Raw genomic sequence first — 20,585 nt, forward strand, 5'->3', positions numbered from 1 at the left:
TCGTGAAATTGTAGTCTGGAACAGAGGCTGTTGGCTGGCTCAGGAATGAGGACAATGAGAGAAGGACTAACAGAATCGTTAGAATTAGCAAACCACATCTAAAATGACATTTGCCATTGATTCATGGTTGTGGGAGGGAGACCAGTATTTCAGCCCTTTCCATCTAGTGGTTTCTATTTCTGAATGTAATTGTGAAGTTAAAGAAAATGGCCTTTGAGTTCAGGACATCTTGATTAAGCGAATTATGACTGCATGGATTTTTAGTAGCTCATCTTTGAGGAGAATTGTAAGGTTTTATTAAACACATTCTAGTATAATAAATACTGATATGGGAAATACCATTTAGAATGAAACATGTAATAGGACCTAGAAGAGGAACATTTGAAGAGAGAGAGTTGAAGTCGCCAAAAGCAATTAATCAGAACACGTCTGATACAAGAGAAATAAAATATAAAGCATCACCTATTATCTCCTAAACATCTAATACCAATTTCCTAACCTTTTGAACTTTATATTCTAATTTGTAAGCCGTGCCAAGGTCATGGCTTATGGCAGAACTTCAATGGGGTGTATAATATGGAGAATGACTTTCTCCCTTAGTCATTTCTTGGGCTTTAGGGAGCAGAGAACACAGGGAAAAAAAAAGAGAAGATGAAATAAATGAGGGAGATATAATTGTCTCTTACATTTTAAGAATTCCACCTAATTTCTACTTCCCAAGAGAATAGAATAAGTAGTTTTTCCTCCTTATTTAAAAAAAGAATTAATTTGATTTTTCTAACTGGAACACTTTCTACTTGCTGATTACCAACTGGAGTCAGAAATCATGAATAAACGTTTAGAATTACAATTCTGGGGAATCACGTAGTTAAATAATTAAGTTATCTGCAAAAGAAAAAAGCAAGTCTGGATAAGACGAAGAACACATAGGAGCTGCGACCTTTCTCATATCCTGGGGGTGCAACAGGGGATGTGGGGAGATGGACAGTCTTGGACACAGTGAACAGCTGACAAGAGCATCACCTCAAGATGGCACACGGGGAGGGTCCAGGTGTGACGCGACCAGGCCAGAGGGTCAGGAGCCACAAGCGGCAGGTGGACTTGCTGTGGCTTCTTGGTGTCCTTGCTTTGCTCTCAGGGCTCGACTGTTGGATCGGGAACACTGCAGAGGAATCTGAGGGCAGATGGGGAAACTGGTTGTAGTCACACAGTTGGCAGTGAAACAACCTGGGGGCTGGCCCACCCCAACTGGTCTGCCCCACGGCCTTGTCTAGCACAAGAGTCAGGTGCAGTGGTCCCAGGGAAGAGCAGGATGTCCCGGCAGGCTCCTGCAGGGACACGAGGACTGAAACTTCCAGGCTGGAACCAGGGACTTGCCAGAGCTCCATCCATCCACCTGGAGAGCACACACCTCTCCCCACTGCTAGGCACCAGCTGACAGTTCCAGAAAATAAAATGGAGCCCAAAGGGAAGGTTGCCAGAGGACAAGGAAACAGGCAAAAATCAGAACGCCACTCCAGAGGAAGCAGAAACACTGGACTAGACGGAGGACGACTTAAAATCAACGGGAGGGGCTCCGAGAGACGAACGAGGACATGGGAAATGAACAAATGCCGTGAATAAAAGACTCTGGGACTTCCTCTGTCGCCAGGATGGAGTCACCAGGGGTGAGCTTCAACCGCCTACCTGAAACATCCAAGAAAAGGAAAAAACCCAGCCAACATACACAAAAACCATGGTTTGCAAGAAGCCAGACGTCAGTAAGGGAGGACGGATCCCTGAGAGATGGGAGGTAAGTGGTGAGCCCTCTGACTGCTTGAGCTCACTGCCGTGGACAGTGTCCTGGGCACAGCACAGAGAGGGGGGACGGACGTGGCACCCCAAGGACTGCCTGAACTGAGGAGGAGCCAGGAGTCGAGGAAGGTGAAGTAGTTGGAGGTTCCAGGACAGATGCCAGAGGCGAGAGCTGCACACACAGCCCAGAGTGCTAATTCATCAGCACACGTGTGAGGACACTGCTTGATCCCAGAGAGAACCACATGCGAGGATTGGAGAGAACAGCACCCACGCTCACACAGGTCCTGGAATGGTACTTGAGCCCAGCAGCCAAACTGGAGACATGCACCGTCCCTGGGGAATTGGGCAGAGTACTCAGGAAGACCTTGTCTCGGCAGAGGGGAGTGACCTCCCTGTACTGAGCTCTACTTCAAACCACCCAGCAAATCACGGAGCAAGAGCCCAAAGCCTCAAATTATTCTCAGATATTTAGCTACATCACAGAATAGAACTCAAGAAGATTTAGAGAAATACAAAAAATGTCAGCTGCCAACAAGTTAAAATTCAGTGTTTGGCATTCAATCAAAATTACCAGGTGTGCAAAGAAGCAAGAAAATCAGGCCCATAATGAGAAGACTACTTAGTCAAATCTAGTCCAGAGCTGACAAAATGCTAGCATAGTGGAGAAAGACAGGAAATAGAACTAAATTTAGTTATAACAACTATATTCCATGTGTTCCAAGAGTTAAGCAGAGACAGTGAAGATAGAAAAACAGAAGTAGAGACATTGAAAATAAAGAACTTCTAGAAAGATAGAATTTCTAGAGATGAGGGCTACAGTGTCTGAGATGAACATTCCCCGGACGGGACGAATGGCAGGTTAGATACTGCAGAAGAGGAGACTGGAGGACTCGAAGGCATAAGGATAGAAACTATCCCAAAGGAAACACGGGGAGAAAGGAAGCCCTGTGAGCTGTGGAACAAGGTCAAGCCCTTCAGTGAGTGGGTGTTTGAGGTTCCCAAAGGAGGACGGGAGAAAAATATTTGAAGAAGTAATGGCCACATTTTTCTAAACTTGAAGAAAACAATAAACCCACAGAGATAAGAAGCTCCATGAACACCAGAAATACATATTTTTAAGTATACACTGAGGAAAATTATATCTAGATTGTTCAAAACCAGTGATAGGAGAAAATATTAACAGCAACCAAAAGGGCGGCAGGGAGAGGGAGGGGAGATCTCACATCCAGAGGGGCAAGCACTTAGGTAGCTGGAGACATGTTGCTTGTCTAGGGATCAGACGGCTCAGTATTTCTAAGACACAGTTTTCCCCCAAGTAGATCTGTGGATTCAGTGTAATCCCAATCAAAATGCCAAGCTCCTTTTCAATTTTTTTGGAAGAAACTATTGAACTGATTTTAAAATTCAAGTGGAAATGCAAAGACCTAGAAAAGCAACCAAACTCACACATACAGTTGGAAGACTAACCTTACTCATCTCAGGAATTATTTTTATAAATCTACAGTAATAAAACAGCATGATACTGGACTAAAGATACAAGATCGATCAATTTATGAGAATAGAGAGTCCCAAATAAACTCACATATAAGTCGAATATTGACTTGTGAGAAAGGTCAAAGGCAATGCAATGGGGAAAGATTATCCTTTCCACCGATGACGCTGGGATAATTTGTTATGTAAGCAAAAAGCCCAGCCATACCAGACACTATATACAGAAATGGACACAAATGAATCATAGACCATGTAAAACTAAAAACTGTAAATTAGAACAAATAATTGTGTTATTGGGCGAGGCAAAGATTACTTAGAAATGACACCGAGAGGATGATCCATAAAACAACAAATTGATAAATTGGACTTTCTCAAAATTAAAAACTTTTTTTTTTCAAAAGACACTGTGAAGAGAATGAAAAACAAGTCATAGGCTGGGAGAAAATGTTTGCAAAGAATGTATCCGATAAAAGGCTTGTTTGTTGAATATATAAAGAACTCTCAGACTTAACAGTAAGAAAATAAACAACACAACTTTAAAAAGTGGGAAAAGGTTAGACACTTCACAGGTGGCAAATAAGCACAGGAAAAGGTGCCCCGCAGCATTAAGCATCAAGGAAACGCAAATTAAACCAAAATGAGACATTCTGTGTGATGCCACCTCTCCCGGGCTGGCTACAATTGAAAAGACTGACCATCCGCTGTGGGGACGCTGTGAGGGAAGCCCCTCCCATGCTGCGCGCGTGGATATCAAGTGGTAACACTTTGGGAAGAGGTTTGGTAGTTTCCCAAACAGTTCAGCATGCGGGCAGGCACTCCCTCTTAAGTGATCGCCCAAGATGAAACGACATAGGTGTCTGTGCAGAGACTTGTCGTTACTGCTCAGTCTACTCCTAATACTCGTAGTCCCGAACGAGAAGCAATCCACATGGACATCCGCAGCTGATTGGACACACATCGGTGCGTCTCCTGCTATGGCACCCCACTCAGCAAGGAAAGGACTGTGCTGTTCGAGCTTACGCGTCATGCGGAAGGAAAGAAGCCAGACAAGGAACCAATACGCGCTGGATGATTCCACGGGTGGGGGATTCTATACAGTGCAAACTTGCCACGGTGACAGGAAGCCCAGTGATCGCCACCTCCCGGAACCCACACCGCTGTGCGAGCCCTCAGGTGGGGGTGGGCTGGACATAGTGATTAACCTCTGAAGACTGGGACCGGGCACGTGTGGTGGCCGTCCCTTCTGAGGTGAACCTTGGGGTCCCTCTCCACTCCTGTGCTCACTCGGGGCCCGTGCTGCGCTGCCAGATTGTGGATTGGCCTGTGGGCAAGGCACTGGTTCTCTGTCCAACTCCACGGAGGACTTCAGGCCGGCACAGCTACATGAAGGGACCTGGACCACGGCCTCTCCACTCACCTCTGTCCATGAGGTGACCGAGACACCAGCTGTCTGCGACTGCACCTTCTAAGGCTCAGCTTGTAGGAATCAGGCCTGTCAGCATTCCCGGCCTCAGACACTGCCAAGAAATGCTGGTGGTTTTAATCACTCGGTTTGGGATGAATTGTTATGCAGCATTAGATAACTAATGCACCAGGCAAAGTCTAAGTGTGGTGTAAAGAATGTTATCTTTCTCATTGTGTACAGGAGTACTCTTAAAAGACAAAGACACTGACAAGCAAACATTTTATAGCAAAACTGAGCAGATATTAGCTCCAAACAACTTGTGGGTGGCAATAACAAAACTAAAAATAGAATAAATAACTTTCAGACTAGTGAAGAAATGTCTATATCCAAGGGAAGATAGAAAAACAGAATGAAAATTAAAACGGAGTTTTTAGAAATGGAAAATGTGCCATAAGATAAATTGCCTAATGGCACAGTATTTACATAAATGTAAATGGTTTAAACTCATTGATCAAAAGAAAAAAGACTCAGATTCTAAAACCAACAAATGAGACCCAGAAATATGTTCATTAGCAAGAGTTACATTTAAAAGGGTCCAGAAAGGCTGGAAATACAGCAAAAAGAGATGATATATACCACAGAAATATGAAGCTGAACGAAGCCAGAGCAGCCATTTTATATTTGCATAAAGTATAGCTTAATGGAAATTGTAAAAAATAACAAAGATAGATGGACTCATAAAAGTCACTTTGCCTTCCCTGGGACAAAGTCAGACAAGGGGCAGAGAGAAGACGAAGAGTGCGCTGGGGAAATCCACACTCACGGAAATAAGAGGAGTGGAGAAGAGAGACTTCCCTCCCAAAACACCAACTGAGGGAATCGGGTGGAATTAGGTCAATTGACAAATGCTGTTTTTTAGCACACACCTCTCAGAGACTATTGGGAAAGCAAACAAGAGCTAAGCACACAGCTGCTTCCGGGGATGGTGTACCAGGTGACGCAGACCCAGCCTCGTGCTGGGAACAGTAGGAACGCCACACACACACACACACACACACACACACACAAGTGCACATATGTGCAGACACGGGCATGCACACACCTTCACACACACACACGCACGTGCAAAGACGCACATCTGGAAGCACCTGGCGAGTTAACAAGTGGTGACTCAGTGCTGGATCAGGGTCTGGGGACACCTGAGCTGAGAGGTCGTCCCAGAGCTCTGGGCTGCTTGGCTCCCTGGGGAAGTGTGCTGATTCTAGGGGAGCAGCGAGGAGGCTGGTGTGTGCATACGCGTGTGAAGTGTTGGCAGCTCTGTAGATTTGGGCACAAGCTTCCTGAGGAAACCCAGTGAACCTCCTCATGCTTTAGGGTCCCGAAAGCCCACATTTTGGGAGTCATCTAGCAGTGACTAATTTATTTTAAGTCAATTTTTGTGTATGGTGTGAGGCGAGGTTTGAAGTTTATGTTTTGTATATGATACCTGGCACCATTTGTGGAAAAGGCTCTTCTTGCCTGCACTGAATTGCCTGGGATTTTGTATAAAATTTTGTGTAAAATCACTTGACCATATATGAATGGGCTCATTTGTGACTCGGTGCCATTGCACCACTTCCTCCTGCCTTTCCTGACACCCAAACTACACGGCACTGTTTATTGTAGCTGTATGACAAGTCTTGGAATCAGGTGGCTTAAGTCCTCCATCCTTGTTATTTTTCGAAATTGTTTTGGCTGTTCTCCGTCCTTTGCAGTTCCATGTACATTTTGAAATCAACATGGCAAACGCCACATAAAAGCCTACAGGGATCCTTATTGGGATTCTGTTAAATCTGGAAGTCAGTTTGGGGAGAACTGACATCTAAACAAGTTTGTGTCTTCTGACACACAAACAGGGTATATCTATCTATCCATCTATATATGCTTTAAAAAAAGTTTCTCTCAGCAAATTTTGTAGTGTGTGTCCATGTCTTGCATATACACATGTGCCTACGTGTATTCCTAAGTGTTTCATATTTATATGCTATTACAGCGCTTTTAAATTTCAATTTCTCATTATTCACTAGTGAGATTGTGTCTTTGTGTCCTGCAAACTTGCTTAAGTCAGTCATTCATTTTAGAGCCTTTTTTGGTGTAAATTCCTGAAGCTGTTCTACAGAAACAATCGTGTGATCTTCCAATAAGAACAGTTTTTCCTATTCCTTTCCAAATGTTGTATCTCTTGGTTTTTCCCTGCAGCAATGCTTTGGCAACGCCCTCAGTCGCAGTGCTGAATAGAAGTGGCCAAAGGGCTTATCCTTCCAGCTTCTCAATCACAGGGAAAGATTTTCATCTTCTAATGTTAAGATTTATGTTAGCGGTTGCAGCAGTTAACGCTATACATTTTCCTCACGTTATTGCTTTAATTTCATCCCACCAATTTTGACACGTTGTATTTTCAATGTCATTCACTTCAAACTATTTTTTAACTCTCCCTGTTAATTTTTTTTTGACACTCATTATTTAGAGGTATGTTGTTTAATTTCCAAATATTCTAGGATGTCCCTAAATCTTTCTGTTTCTATTTTATCTTTAATTCTGTTGTAGTCAGAAGAAATATTTTGCTGAATTGCAATCCTACTAATTTGATGAGGTTTGTTTAATGGCCCACAACATGGGCTCTCTGGTAAATATCCCACGTGCACTTGAGAAGAATGTTATTCTGCTGCTGTTGTTGGGTGGAGTGTCCTACAAACGTTAGTTAGATCAAGATGGCTGGTAAGGCCGTTTAAATCTTCTTTACCCAAATACCACGACCTTGGGGTTAGGATTTCATCATAGAATTGGGGGGGCGGGGAACATAAACATTCAGTCCATTGCAAGCTTCAATTAAAAGGCAAAGAATGTTTAAGTGGATTTAAAAAATAGCAGCCAACATATGCTGCTGCCGGGCCACACGTTTACATGGAAGGAGGTAGAAAGGTTGAAAGTAAAATGATGAAAAAGATATATTTTGCAAATATTAACCCCACAATTCCCAAACTGTGCACTGAGGGAGACTGTGATGCCAGAGCAGGCTGAAAGATGATATGGGATATTTTAAATTTTGGAAGAAACACAGAAAAACCTTTTGGGCCTCATGCCAGTCACTACCTGGAGGCAGTTCCGGTGTCAGGGTTAGATCTCTACTTCCGATGATGTCGGCTGAGCCAAGCTGACCTCAGCAGTGCTGGTAAATGCACATGCTGTGCAAAAACCCCTGCGTCCTGGAAGTGAAGGTGTGACGTCCGGTCTGACCCCAAGGTCTGGGAAGTGGCGCAGCCTCTAACGGGTGCAAGGACTTGACACCACTCCTTAGCTCCTTGTTGGCACCTAACTACTTAATTAGGAGCTAGGGCTTCATGGTTGTCCTAGGGCCATTCTAACACAATTGCTGTGAGCTGAGGGAGCCCTGAGCAGAGAGAGTTTGTGAACCTAAACTAAACAAACGAAAAACGTGGTGTAGTTACATTAATGGGTAGCAAAGTCAAAATTAAAGTTTTACTAGAGATATACAGAAATGCTTCAGAACACTAAAAGGTTCAGTTCACCTGGAAGATATAAAAATGCTGACATAGCCTCGAGTACAGCGAGCACAAACTGACAGAATGCCAGGGAGAGAGTCAAAATCACAACCATGGAGGGATTTTAAAAACATCTCTCTCTTTATCTGATGAAAACAACTTATTAAATTATTAAAAATGCTTATTTAAGTTGTAAGATCAGTAGGATTAAAACATTTCAACGATTAGCAAACTTGATCTTACGGATATATCTCAAATAGTGCACCCAATGACTGCAGAGTACATGTAATTTTCAAACACATAAAAAACATTTATAAGAATTAACCATATTTTGGGCATTAAACAAGAGTGTGTCAACATATTTCAATGAATTAAAATCATACAGAGTGTAGAGTTTGACCATAATTTACTTAACCCAAAAACCAGTGATAATAGATGACTAAAGGATCCCCACACAATCATTTGAAAATCAAGGAATAAATTTTAAGTAATCCACGGGTCAAAAAAAAAGTCACGATAGGAATTAGAAAATATTTTTAATTGAATGATAACAAAAATGCAACATCAGCACCTACAGGATATAGTTAAAGCCTTGCTTAGAGAAAATTTATGGATTTACATGCATTTTTAAGAGAAAAAATGCTCAAAATCTGTAAGGTAGGTATCTATCTTAAGCAACTGGAAGATGACAGCAAATTAAACCAAAAGAAAGTATAATGATGGTAAAAGTTAAAAATATAAATGAATAAACTTAGAGATGTACAATAGACAGGATCAAAAAAGCCAAAAGTTGAATCTTTCTAAAGACTAAGAAAATTAGTAAACCTCTGGCAAGTTTAGTTAGAGAAAAGAGAGAAGGAATAATTAATGGTGTCTACAATGAAGAATTCATCTCTCCAAGTCCTTTAGACATTAACAAAATAATGAAAGTATTTTAAAGAATCACTTTATGTCAATAAATTTATAAAAGTAGACAAAAAGGACACTCTTAGGAAAGTAAAACATCAAAAATTGGCCCAAGAACAAATATAAAAATATGAATAGTTCTACAAGTATTGAAGAAATTGAATTAAAGGAATTTAAAAATCTTTCTCTGAGAAAATGCTGGTAAATTCTACCAAATATTTATGGAGGAAAAGTGTCAATACAATATTCCACAAACTGATCTAGGGAGGAGAAAAGCTAGGAATGTCCCACTTGCCAACAGTATGACCTTGAGCGAATTCCTCTACGTGCTGTGTCTGGATTTTCTCCTTTCTACAATGGGATGGTCATAGTCACCCCTTCAGGTCATTGTGAACAGTTAAGGACTTTTGTTTGTAAAGTGAAAGCTCCTGGTGTCAGTGTTGTTAAAGAAACTAAATTGTCGCCATAACAGTTAGGTCAACAATCAGCGTCTGTTCCTCTTTAATACCTCTGACCATTTCACGCACAATACCTACTGTAATTCTTGCTGCATCCACAAGCACTGAGAACTACCGGAGGGAGGAACAAAAGGCAAACTGAGGCCATTTCCCTTCTCAGCCCCTTCTCAGGGGCTCCCTGGCTCTGTCACACTTAAGACAGAAATGTGAACTCCTCCCGAAACACATGACAAGTGTCTGATTAAGCATCGTTGGGGAGAAAATTTTGCTCTTCAAAGGAGGTCACACAGATTTTCTCATGGTCGCCTCCACCAGGAGGCATTCATCCTCACGCACACTTTCAGCAAACGTGGGCTTTGAAAGCCGTTCTCACTGGGGCCATGGCCCACACCCTTCTCTTCTCTTCCCTGGAGGGCCGACAGCGACGGCAGCATTGCAGAGCGCCTTGCTGGCTTCTGGTGGGGTTTAAGTAGTGGACGTCCTGGCGGGGGATCACAGGGCAAGCCTAGAAGGAAGTCAGTGCGTTTCTCCCCGGCCCCTCCATGCCCCGGGGGCGGGGTTTTGCTAAGGGCCATCCCCCCTCAACTGCACTTCCTGTTGGATGGCTGCCTTCTGTGGCTCTTCTCCACCCACAGGGTTGCCCCTGTTGCTGGCCCTCTATCCTCCTGTTCTCACAATGGTCCCCTCAACCCTCCCCAGACCTCTGTGCACTTTCCTCCTGAAATTTACTACGAGACCCTGGCCAATGAGGGACCTGCCAGATATGCTCAGCTTCCTGGGGGGGCCCGGTTTCCTTGGGGTGAGGCCTCCTTTCAGCTCCAGTGTCAGATCAGCTCACCTCTGCCTCTTCACGTCCTCTTGGGTTTCGGAGAACTTACCTACTTTCTTGTTAGTTCAGCTATGCATTTAAAAAGCTGGCTCTATGCTCTCCACAACTTCTGAATATCTTATCCTGAAAAGTTATATTGGGATATCTAGCCTGACATCATCTAAAGTCAAATGTAGTCTAGTGACTTCCAGTGTCATAATGGTGGAGCACTTCTCTTCAAACAAAATCTTACACAGGATCTTAACATGTAACCATGATAAGGAGAAGCGCTGCCTCCGGTGCAGAAGTGGCATTGCTTGGGTTTTTCTGTCCCTTCACGTGTCCCCAAAGACGAGCCTTGTGGTGCACTCACAGCCCTGGGACCGTGTAGCTCAGTTTGCCACCCACTCATCTAGGTCAATCCCTGCTACGTGTACTAAGTCGTCTGCCTTCAAATGCTCTATTGGTTAATGGTACATTTAGAAAGAACCAGTGTCCTCATTGTTCATAGAAAACATTTTGCATTACATTTGATACTGATATAGAACACAACACAATAAAGAGAACAAATCAGAAAAATTATGGGTAAGCATTGAACTGGATTTGTTGGCCTAAGTGTTAAAACTGACTTTGGGTCATAAAGACTTCACTTTCACCCATTTGGCCAGGACCTGAAATTAATCGATGGGGCTTCAGATCTCTACATTTTTCCTACATCAAGTAAGAAATATATTTTCCTGTGTGTATCTTCAGCCTTGGGCAGCAGCTTATGATCCAGTGTCGTGATAAGTTATTGACTATGGCCATTATTCTTTAAGAAGAAGCTGTTCGCTTCCAAATTGATGTTCTATTTCCTTATGAACTGTATATCCTAGAGATATAGATAACAGGCTTGAATGAAAATAGGTCAACAGTACTTAAGATAAGTAATACTTTAATCAATTTTAAGATAATTTCTGATGGCTAGTGCATAATGGTAATATACTACTTTTAAATTTATCTTCAGAGCGGTGGGTGTAGACATTTAAAAACCCTATTGTATAAATTGCTTTTAAAAGACACAATTGCCCATTTTATCTCCCCTCAATAGGTATATCTATTAAAACAGGCCATGGCAGAGTTTTTGTATTTACTGTAATTGTTATTGCTCAGTGCGCACCTGGTGAATTCATATATCCTGGGAAATTTATGGGTGACCTACTTGTTTTCATGAATCTGGTGCTCCCGAAGTAGACTGATAACATGACCAGTGGGTCTGAAATTGCCACTATGTCCTTCATGCCCCATGAATGCCCTATTTAAATTCATGCCAACTTTTCATAAGTCGTATTATAATACCCCAAAAGGAGGAAAAAAACACACAATGAGAAAACTGAAAGTGAAATGAAACTAAGTGTTACGTGACTCCTGAGCTGATCTCTCAAGGTACTTGTGGAGTTGTGCTCACGAGGGTGCCGAGACAAGGTCAGAAGGATTGTCTGGTTAAGGGGTGCTGGAGAAGGAGTGTGTCTGTTCTGAGGGCTTATTTTCTCCAGCACAGAGGCATACATAGGGAGCCAAATGCTCCGTGTACACGCTTTCCATAGAATCCTGGGGTGATGGAGCCAGGAGACACCTCTGAGAGCAGGTGGTCCCTGCGTGGCAAGTTGGCTTTTTGTTGGTGTCACTCAGTGACTAATTGGACAGATATGCTACATGAGTGTGATGGTTCCATTAGTAGTGTCTGTACAGGCCCGGGACGAGGAGTGGTGCCATGACATGGACACTTCTCAGTCCAACACCTCAATTTCATATGAGACAAAACGGACCCCAGGGGAGCATCCGCTGAAGGTCATTGCCATCGGTTGTGAGACAGTCCCAAAGGTCTCCAGGTCTTTCTGACACACCATGACGTTCCCTGAACCTGGAGGGTCTAATCTCTTAGAGTAAATGAGATTTTAAAGTTCCAAGTTTTGACGGTTGGCAAATCCACAAATTAGTTTTCAATCTTTATATCATTTCAGTTTGTAGAAGTGAAGGATCTGGTCTTTATTCAATGTTATATGAGTGTGGTCTTTGGTATCTTTTAAAAAGTAACTATTCTTTAAATTCAGGCATTTAATTTAGGCTCCTAATCACCCTCAATCAAACTGAACATCTTATCTTTGAAAAAATTAACTATTATCCTTCTTCAAAAAAGCAAAATATAAACTAGAGGTTAAATATAAAGTGTTGATAATTGTCCTTTCTTATTCTGAATATTAAACAGAATTTTACCTACAACATACACATTGTCATTTTTCTGAAAAATTGTCTGCAAAGACTCAAAAGTGTGTCTCTCAGGGAAGCTTGGGTGTGCTCGTGCTGGAGGGCTCACTGCAGTTTGGTTTTTTATGGCAAAAACTGGAAACCACCTAAAGGTCCGTTAATAAGAGTGTAAGCAAAAAAAAAATAATCATATTTTGTTCATACAATTGAAAAGTCTGTAACAGTTAAAATGACTAAACGAATTGCGTCTATAAATATGAATACATGTGAAACTTTTTACTGAGTTGAAAACTTTTACCTGCAGTATGATGATGTTTATATAAAGTTAAAAACCTGTACCAGCATATTTTGTATCATTGATAAGTGTTTGTGGGTGTTCCTTATACATTTATTTATTTTTGTCTATTTGAAATGTAAATCTAAAAATGATGATAACTACTACAATGAAAACTAAATCCAGTTTAGTTCAACCAAAAACTAAAAAAGATCTCACCGGTAATGGCAAAAGCATATTCTCAAATACAGACTAGCATTTTCCTGGGTTTTGAAAACCCAACTTAAACCCTTTTGCATTGGAACACAATGCACACGATGCATGTCACGGGCCAGAGAGAGAGAGTTTTTATACCACGGATAATGTACTTTGCTCATTTAAAGGCGAAGGTAGCTGTTCCTCTACTTGCTTTGTGTCTGTGGAATTTGTGGGGAGTCATGTTGGGGTGGAGCTGGGTTTGCCATGCTGGGGGGTCAGCACCGTGGCAGTGGGGACGTCCTGGAAGCCACTTCTCCCTGGACGGCTGGCAGTGGCCCAGCTGTGCATGGGACTGACTGCCACTTAGAGTTGTGTCTCTCGAAACCCAAATCGAGCGTCCCCAAGTCACCAGGCGTGCCTGGCTCCTCTGTCATTCTTGGCCCCCGTCTGCCTCCTGTCCTGGCGATCTGATGACAGTGCCGTGCTCTGGTCTCTTCATGTCGGCCTGGGATGTCCTGTGCACTCTCATGGCCCCTTCTTCCAGCTGATGTCCTGACCTACATCTCTAATCCCCAGCTCTCCCAGTCACCCCGCTTAGATCTGCCACCAGCAACACAAACTCCCCATTTCCCAAAGGAATTTCTTTGCCTTCCGCCAAGGTCCACACTGCATGCTGGTAGCTCTACATATTAGTGATGTCACTATCTGTCCTAGTCACAGAGGCAAGAAAACAGGGTGGCTGTTCTCCAGCATCTCTTCCGCTCTAGCACCTGGGATCCAGCCCGTTATTTTGTGGGTGGAGCCTGACATCCATGTCTTCCTTTGTGCGATGACATAGACACGCTCTTGTCACCCATGCACAGGATGGCATGTGGCCTTCCACTCAGCTCTGTGTTTTCTCCTCGCCCGTCCTCGTGAGGCCTGAGCACCTCAGACGCCACCTTCATCATGTTCCTCCAGCCAGGGGAGGCCAGCTGGGCAGGGCACGTGTTTCTCCATCATCCGTGCCCAAGCCTGTCTTAGACCGCCTTCCTCTCACTCTAACAAGAAGCCTGCATTTCTGCTCACTTAGCTACTCATTTCTCCTACATGTCAATACCGGTAGTTTGACACTTATATAACCTGCAGGGCGTTGCTTTCAAATTTATGTATCTCTTCTCTCCCATCAGGTCATAGGTTCCTAAAAGTTGTGCATTGTTTCTTTTTATTTTTTGTTTCCTGAATAGTCACTTGCTGTACATCTTTTAGGCCCTCAAAAATAAATGAATAAGTGAAAATGAAATTTGTTGCATCTGAAAAACATTTCTCAGTTCAATAACTATAAGTAATCATATCCAAACACCCTGTTTTCGTTTCAGAACTTGTTTTATTGCAACAATACTGGATGGTCTTGGGCTGGGGTTGGGGTAGGAAACCAAGACCAATTCTGGTTATGCTTGAGAAGTGTGCTTAGAAATGAATAGGTTATTTAAGTATTAAAAACAGATGTGATTATGAGTGCATAAAGCTAAAACTGTTGAAAATGAAATACTCATCAAATTTGTTACTTTTCCTGCTGGCTTCAAATATTCCTGAAACCAACCCTTTAACAAGTAAATCCAGGGGATTCTGATTGTAGGTGCGTGTGCACGTGTGTAAGTGTGTGTCTGTGTCTGTGTGTGTCATCTTCCTATACGTCTGTTGTTAATGGCCACATGAGCCCAACACAATTAATTTGGTTCATAATAACCATAAACAGTTCTTATGACCAGCACAGCTACCGGTTATAAAACTGAAGACATCATGGGACCAGCTTAGTCTGAATTTGGTGTACGCAAAATCTGTGACAGACTTATAATAATCATGATGATTAAAAACTTAGATTTACTATTAAGACAAAATAACCTAATAGCAGATCATTATCTTAATTTTTCTAATACGCAGATTCATTACATTTTTAATTCCAGTCCTGATAATGACGACGCACTGAATGAGGGTGGATTATGTGATGCCACCAGGTTTGGGGAGCGTTCCCCACACGAAACCCAAGCAGATCAAACGAACTTGGGGACAGTCACGTGGCCTGGTGTTTGTGTGTCTGTGCACATTTTTCCGCTGAGTGTGAATGTGACTTGCAGGACAACAAAGAGTCTTAGAGAATCTTTAATTTCATATTCTAACTAGTCAGCCCTACTTGTTTGCTTTGAATCACTCATTTCAATAAGGTGGACACTTGTGCTAATCCTCCATTCAGGAGTTGCCTGGATGCGTGTGAAATGGATCATGTGGACAAAATAAAGCCCTGCCAGACGCAATCTGCCATTGTCCTCTAAGCTTCTTCGAGGGGACTCTTCACAGGTACCAAGAAGCCACTCCAGCCACTCCACATATTTTTGAAGACCCTCTCCTTTTTTCGCACAGCACATTACTCAGCACAGAAGAAAAGCCAAAAGCAGGCATCAGAGGAACGAAACTCTGAAGTGGGCCGAACTCATTTTCCACACACAGAGATAATTGGCAGTGCGGGAACTTTGGAGAGCTGAATTCAATGAATAAATTGTGACATGGGAAAAACTGAAAAGGACAACAGTTTCCTGGCTCACACAGAATCGTTACCTTGGGTTGGCATTTTTCTTGAAGACCAATTGATAAAACAGGACAAAAATGTTTTTCCCCATTAATTGCTTTTAAACACTGTCCCGCTAAACACCCAATTAAAAGGTAGAAGTGTGGTGCTCTGTTTGCTTCTAATGACTATGCAGGAGAGGCCGGGGCGGGTGGAGAGAAGGGGTGGGACAGGGAGAAAAGAAATAATGCAACAGTCCAGCCTTTTCTTTTATGGGCTGTAGAGTGAAAAGATCAATGGAAAAGGTTTATCGCCTCTTTGGGTACAATAGCCTCCTGAGGCCAGGGCCCTAGAAGCACAGCACCAGCGACACAACCCTTCTGAAAGGGGGTCATTCTTTGGGGCGCCGTTGGAATCGACATGTCTAAACACACTTCACACACAACCACACAGCCAAGTTGATTTGCACGCACACACGCACGTGCACATACGCACACGCAGTCAGCGCAGAGCAGCTTTAATGTGCTACTGACAGAGAAATTGCAAATCATGACGTTCCAAACAGTGTTTAAATCACACATTCAAAAAGTAAAATAAGCAGGGCTGGTGGTGCTCAGGCCCGAGCGAGGCTTCTAACGTGGGGAAAGACTGAGGTGCCTTCAGGTAGAGCTGTCGCTGGTCTGGAGGGAATTGGTGGGGGCCGGGGGTCCAGGGGGGAAGAGAAGGAATCCGAGAACGGTAGAGTGTCTGGGGCAGAGACCCTGCATCTCTTCCCTCTCCCCAACCCCCACTTTCTCCCATTCTCCCTCCTGAGTCTTGTTTCCATGGCTTTCTTTTAGACCGTGGAACTTGATCAGGAAAACCATGAGAAGTGCCCCCTGGCTTTGTATGGCAGCAAGCGAACTTGGGGTGGAAGTGGCATGGAGATGACTTTGGGGTACATTTCGCCTTATTCCCATGGATTCTTATGGTTTAACATTCAGAAATGTGATCAGAACAGAGAAGACACTGAGCTCAGCTGTCCTTTGTGAACTGATTATTGGAAGCAGCTCAAGGGCTGGTTAGGGTAACCTCCTAAACAAGTGTACGCGGTCCACTTGGTTCAGTTTGATGTGGTTGGCCCGTCAGAGGCCTCCCCACTCACAGATTTTGTGTTTCGGTTTAGCCAGTGACTAACAGTGGTCACAGTAGGAACATTTCTGAGCACTTGCTGTGTGCCAGGATTATTTAAAACTTCTCCTTCAGTTCATTGATCTGCGCAGACTCTGAGAGGCCAGAACAATGTCACGGTCACTGCACCCCGCTGAGGACAGCTGGAGGCGGCGCTGGCTGGGCCTCGCCTCCCTCGTGGGTCCTCATTCCTCCCCATGTCAGAGAGCGCTGTGCGGCAGGTGCCGCCTCCGTCGTTTCCTTGCGAGGCTCTAACTGACGACAGTGTCTTTTAAATGAGCTGGTCACAAAGGAGATGGTGAGCCACAGTCGTCTGGGGTCCTGCAGGACAGGGAGAACGATGGCAGGGCTGACGCTGCGTGACACACAGGACGCCTTCTCCCTGAGAAAAAGTCCTGAGGCCTCTCAGGGAGGCCGCAAATCCAAAGCAAGGCTGTACTTTCTAGGATCCACCTGTGTTCAGAGGTTAACATTTCATAGAAAGTGGCAGCTACTTCATGTTTTCCCCATTGACAAAGTGACATGGCTCAGTATCTGGTACATGCAAGGCCCATGTGGGGACAGAGCCCCAAAAAGCAGTTTCCAGGCTCTCGGCCTCACGTGGAAAGGTGCTGGCTCAGGTAGTAAATGGCCATCGACTGCGATCAAATGGCCATCAGCTGTGGCTAGTTGGCCGTCAGCTGTAACCAGTGAGCCATTGGGCACTAATATAACTGCCGTGGCTAGGCTAGCAAAAAAAGGGGGGAGCTAGCAAGAAGATGGTGGCTGAGTCTGCAAGCGGCACAGTGAGGGTTGAGAATTGTGTTGCTCCTGGTTCCTGTGTCTCCAACGCAGCCGCCAGTGAGAGTATAGTGGTGTGACTCCCCTACCTATGGCTCCGTGGGTGTTCCTTTTTGGCCTCACCATGTCCTGTGTTCTTATGTGGGGAGTGGGACCAGAGACCCCGCCTGATACCCCGCACGACACGTGGCGTAGTCGGCAGGATCCCCTGCACTACAGCCCACAAGGGCTTCAAAATAAGTAGCAAAGTTAACCTGGGGAGCAGTGGTTACTCCTGGGGGGGCACTGAGAGGGCGGGGATACTGGGGAGACTTCTGGCTGCAGAAAGTGTTCCTCATTTTGACCTGGACCATGGTGACCCGGGTGTTGACACTTCCAGTTTATCCAAACGTTTAGCACTGAGCTCACCTCACACAGGAAGGACTGCGACAGGCCAGGCGGAGTCGCCTGGGGGTGGGCCCTCTGCTCAGGGATCCAGTGGTCCTTCCCGGGTCTGGCTCTGTGGCCTGTTCCCTGAGCAGGGCCTGTGCGCCCCGCATCCGGGACAAAGCACAGCCTGATGTGAGCAGTCTTCTTGTGTTATATGAGATACAAGGAAATCCAGGTCTGTTAAGTCCTGTGGAAATATTTGTCTGGAAGAAGTGCCATTTGCGTTGTCGGCTGTTTGTTCCCAAGGTGAATAAGGTTTAGAGCCTTCCCTTGGGCGTGTTGTGGTACCAGAGAAGGGAAGGGAGAAGACAGGTGTGGGCGCCTGCGTGGGGTGGAGGGAAGTGCTCGCAGAGAGACTGTGGAGTGTGAGGACAGCCCGGTAACAAGGTGTCTTCCCCGGGCGTGGGGTTGGGGCCAGTGTGGTTGTTCCTTGCTGTGCTGTGTTCCCAGGACGACACAAACGTGAAAGTCACACAGAAGCATTTGGGTCGGAGCTGGCGATCAGACGAAAGAGAAGAAGAGAAATCAAGTCAGACAAGATGGCGATGAGTAGAAACCCATGTTTAAAGGGAATTACTGCGGCTGCTCCGGAGGAAGCACGGCCTCCATGACATTCTCAGTGATCCCCGAGGAACGGTGGGCTTTTCTCCACGTTACCTGTAAATTACCTGTAACGTGTGTCACGTTTCAGAAGGGATCTTAAGAACAAGCTTGTCAACAACACGTGCATTTTTAAAGACTTCATTAAAATAACTATCTATTAAAGTCCGTAGTTCAGAAATAAATTTAGGAACTAAATTAACAGGAAAAGCAGAGTGAGGGGAAGGAGATAATTACCGTGACATGTCACAGAGTGTTACTTAATTAACCATAATAATAAGAATTATGTGCTGCTCCGCGTTTGCGATTTCTTGGTTCTTTAGTTTGCCATGAAACATTCAAAAGGAAATAAAAGAGGGACCAAAAGAATCGCGGAGGGTAGCGCCCTGTAGTGAACGTGTTGTTCCCTCACTCCTGTTACCGAATTGGTCAACCTTGGAACCCATTGTTCCGCTAGTTATTTTCTGTACTCTTACAGGGTTTGTACTACTTGCGTCTTTAAAATCAAGACAGAGAGAGATACCTGGCCCTGGAGTACCTCGGAGGCGTTACTGCGTGGAGATGGGGCGGAAGGGTGGGGAGGAGCGGTGGCTGAGCGCCTGCGTTGCCGGACTTCCCGGACGCTCCAGTGCTCACTGGGAGAATCCGAAGAGTGGGAGACTCACAGAAAATGGATTGTGGGTTTATTCCTGCCTTCCCACTTGCCCACGGAACCTGGGGCGGGCTGGGCCTTCCGTCACTGACGTCATCTCATTTCACTCTCTGCCTGTCAGCCCCCACGGGACAGTGTTGGGGATCTAAGTCACACATGATGAATAAATATCATTTGATGACATCTAAACTTGAGAATTATTTATAAGGTATTGGCCAAAAAGTATGCAGGTGCTCCTTATTGAATAAAACAATCTTCGAGCAAACATGAAATCCCTTATTGAAAATGCCTTTCGTTTTCACGCTTTATTTGTAATTTGGTTACTTTAATTTAATTAAATACCTCTTCCCATAAAAACAATGTTATGAAAAGTGAAGAGGTTCCTAGACTCTAACCCACAAAGTATATTGAAACCGAAAAATGCAGCTATAATACCAGGGCTGCTGGGAAAAAAATAGTAGAAATTGTGATGACAGTACCACTAATTAAAAAAAAAATCCTCTGAATATCAAGACTGATGTCGTCACTTTTTGTTTTTCTGCTGTCGCCTAAAAATAGATTGCTTTAGTGGAGGAAAGGAGGTAGATAGTTCTTTGGGAAGGGAGTTTCTGAACCTTTTAAATGCTTTAGAGATTGAAAGCACTAATTCTTTATCAGGTACAATTTAATTTAAAAACCTTGGAGCTCTCTTTTCTGGGCATGTCACTATCTGAGTGTGTCACTATCATTCCTAAGCTCTATTTGTAAAAAAATTATCCGTTCCAAGCATTATTTTCTCCACTCTTAAAAAAAAAAATTATCTCCTTTTAGACTGATAATCTGGTCACAACGCTTTCTATCAATTCTGTTGCTCTGGTCCAACAAATGGCTAGTGTCCTACTATTAATTGAGGATTTTGCCAAATTCTCAAGGGTGTCTTCTCTTTTCCCCGGTTCTGCCATTTCCTGAGCAGCTCCCGTGGCCTTGCAGGACCAGCTGACCCTCAGCTTCACCCTCCTTTGGACCCACCCACCTGGGAACCTTGCAGAGATCCCTGCTCCTGGTTCCTTCACACTTTCCGTTTACCAACCCTTTAGTCGCGACGCCTTTCCTACAGTCTGATAGGGGCAGAAATGTTAATATCCAAACAGTCTCATATATTTTCAAAATATTTTTATTGTGTAGGGAATCATCTGGAAAAATTAATGTACTCACCCCCAACATATTTGTTCTTAATTTTATTTTGATCAAAGTAATGTGTATGTATGATTAACAGTGAAAAATTATGATTATAATAAAGGAAA

This window comes from Rhinolophus ferrumequinum, chromosome 26 (genome assembly GCF_004115265.2).
Source record: "Rhinolophus ferrumequinum isolate MPI-CBG mRhiFer1 chromosome 26, mRhiFer1_v1.p, whole genome shotgun sequence".
NCBI lineage: Eukaryota > Metazoa > Chordata > Mammalia > Chiroptera > Rhinolophidae > Rhinolophus > Rhinolophus ferrumequinum.